The sequence below is a fragment of the Convolutriloba macropyga genome, unplaced genomic scaffold (genome assembly GCF_964194025.1).
Source record: "Convolutriloba macropyga unplaced genomic scaffold, txConMacr16.3 SCAFFOLD_5601, whole genome shotgun sequence".
Classification (NCBI taxonomy): Eukaryota; Metazoa; Xenacoelomorpha; order Acoela; family Convolutidae; genus Convolutriloba; species Convolutriloba macropyga.
The window spans coordinates 5,001-8,112 of NW_027452773.1; the positions used below are offsets into that span (position 1 = coordinate 5,001).

Consider the following 3,112-nt stretch of genomic DNA (forward strand, 5'->3'; position numbering starts at 1 on the left):
AACAGTTTCACGTACTTTTCACTCTCTCTTCAGAGTGCTTTTCAACTTTCCCTCACGGTACTTGTTTACTATCGGTCTCGCTTTATAATTAGCTTTTGGAGAGACATATCTCCAGCTTCGAGTTGCACTTTCAAACAACTCTACTCATAGGAATGAGCCATTATGACTGGTATCGAAAATGACCTTTACAGGATTTTCACCTTCTTTGATGCTACTTTCCAGTAGACATCAGGACAAATTCACCAGTCTAGCATCAAACCATACCGGACACCGAGAAATGTTGCCATTTCTCTTCCCGATGAGCTTTTCCCTGTTCATTCGCCATTACTAAGGGATTCTCAGTTGATTTCTTTTCCTCCCCTTACTGATATGCTTAAGTTAAGGGGGTTCTCTCGCCCAATTCAGGTTATGTAGTTGATTGTCTCTTAATTGGTTCACTGACCAATATGAGACAGAAACCGATTCAGCAGTTTTGTTCGCTACTACTATCAAACACAGGTCGAAGTTTCCATTCAGTCATTAATTCCAACTTTCAAATGTTGTTGTTTCAGCTTTCGCTTACTAGAAGCAACATAATACTCGCTGCAATACAGACCTCGGGAAACCCTCACCGTGAATAAGGTTCACTCACATATTTCACTACATTTTGCGTGGGATTGGAGATGAGGCTACTCGTTCTTGCTCAGTACTAGGCTGAAAATTAACGAAACTTCGTTACAAACGTTCACATGTTGATGTTTCCGCTTTCGCGTACTCGAAACAACATAATACTAGTCTTTGTAATTTAGTTTCATAATTTCAACTGTTCTCATGCAGAATTTTTGCTCATTCTTATCCCAAATTTTGACCTGGCTACTAGTTACACTCCTTGTACTTATTGCAAAATGACCACAAATTTCAACAGCTTTCACATGTTGCTGTTTCGGCTTTCGCTTACTACAGTCAACATAATACTCGTTGCAAAATAAGTGCTCGGCATCTGCAATTTTCCAAAGACGAAGTTTCGCCAGTTCAATTTTCGCTCGCCAATTATGGCTACTAATTCACACGGTACTGAGCTCAACAACATTAAATTTGTTCAGCAAGACTTTCACATGTTGATGTTTTGGCTTTCGCCTACTAGAAGCAACATAATACTCGTCTTGTTAGCTCATTCAATGAGAATAGCTTTTCCCGTTGAGAATTTTTGCCTTCAATTGGCGTTGTAGTGAGTTTGGCTACTCAGATCACCAAATACTTGTGACAATTCGAACCAGAAATGTTTTCAATTTTCACATGCTGATGTTTCGGATTCAACCTACTAGAAGCAGCATAATACTTGTATTCAACAATTTCTGTATCAAATCCCAGTTTTCTCTGGTGCATCTTTGCCAAACTATTCCAAACTGCCTGAGTCTGAATACCAATTACAGGTACTAGTAAATGCACGTTACTAAGGACTATATAGTTCTAGGTTACTGTACACAACGACGTTCACATGTTGATGTTTCAGCTGCCGCTTACTAGAAACAACATAATACTTATCGTGCATACCTTTCCATAACTTGTCCTTTTCAGATGCATTAGTTTCCCTTTGTCTTGGCTTCTACAGTCAGACTGGCTACTAGTAACAGCACAGTACTAATCACATATCGTTCTACAGTTTGCAGACAACTTTCACATGTTGATGTTTCAGCTTTCGCCTACTAGAAACAACATAATACTCGCTGTATACATTTGTAGTTCTCTATGTAACTTTCATGTGAAGAAGTTTCGCCAGTCTTTTTGACTGTCTCAAATCTGAGTCATGCTTAGGCTACTAGTTGCTTCATAGTACTTATCGCCTCGAGATCATTGAACAAAACTTGATTTTCACATGTTGCTGTTTCAGCTTCCGCTTACTAGAAACAACATAATACTAGTCTCATTAAGTTCCGTCTCTTTGCAATTTTCTTATGAAGAAAATTCGCCATCACAATGACTCCAGCAGTTCTTGATCAAGGAATGCAATCATTGATCAGAATGCTATTATTTGAATCGGTTCTGCTTTAAGTGTTCCAATTTTATTGGAAGCACCAACAATAGAACATCAATGTGTTCAATCGAGAGTTATATAACCCTGAATCGGACGCAGTCAACAGCCGAAGCCGAGACCGCCTTTTGCGTTAGAGAGGTCGGTAAACAAATCTTGCGATTCATACCGAATTAACACATATAGCTGTGCTCCTCTTCGTAAAGCGAGCCAAGTGATCCCCTGTTGAAGGATGTATTTGGACCAATCTAGTAGCATTTGGTTTCCAACAAGCTCTCCCAAGTTAGCTTACTTATTGGGCTTTTCAACCAATTCGGTTGGCTACAAGCATCATCAAAGTACTAGCCACAGTTTGATCGCAAAATTCTACGACTTTCACATGTTGATGTTTCGGCTTGCGCTTAGCCTACTATAAGCAACATAATACTAGTCATATCATAGAGCGTGATCAGCTTGTGACGTTCTCATGATGAAGTTTCACCAACAGTGTCTCACTTCGAGCTTAAATCCAGCTACTAGTAACTACACAGTACTGACTGCAACGATAACTTTTATCTATACCTTTCACATGCTGCGCTTTCGGCCAGGGCCTACTAACGTCAACATAATACTCGATATAAACTTTTGTTCATGATGCAGCTTCCCCATGCAGAAGTTTCGCCTTCAAATGCTCTCTTGGCCATATGACGTAAGAAAAGGTTACTAGTAACATCACAGTACTAGCCACAGTTTGATTGCAAAATTCTACGACTTTCACATGTTGATGTTTCGGCTTGCGCTTAGCCTACTAGAAGCAACATAATACTAGTCATATCATAGAGCGTGATCAGCTTGTGACGTTCTCATGATGAAGTTTCACCAACAGTGTCTCATTTCGAGCTTAAATCCAGCTACTAGTAACTACACAGTACTGACTGCAACGCTAACTTTTATCTATACCTTTCACATGCTGCGCTTTCGGCCAGGGCCTACTAACGTCAACATAATACTCGATATAAACTTTTGTTCATGATGCAGCTTCCCCATGCAGAAGTTTCGCCTTCAAATGCTCTCTTGGCCATATGACGTAACACAAGGTTACTAGTAACATCACAGTACTAG

At 39.8% G+C, this 3,112-nt stretch overlaps 1 non-coding gene and 1 pseudogene across 1 annotated transcript in view; both read right to left on the reverse strand.

Annotated features, from left to right (window-relative positions):
* LOC142357791 (large subunit ribosomal RNA) overlaps positions 1 to 410 on the reverse strand; it is a 3,522-nt gene extending 3,112 nt beyond the window's left edge. The window contains exon 1 of the ribosomal RNA XR_012761701.1: positions 1 to 410. This exon is cut by the window's left edge and continues 3,112 nt beyond it. This is a non-coding gene — a ribosomal RNA (large subunit ribosomal RNA).
* A 1,683-nt stretch (positions 411 to 2,093) lies between these two features.
* On the reverse strand, positions 2,094 to 2,245 carry LOC142357789 (5.8S ribosomal RNA; annotated as a pseudogene).
* Positions 2,246 to 3,112: the final 867 nt, after the last annotated feature.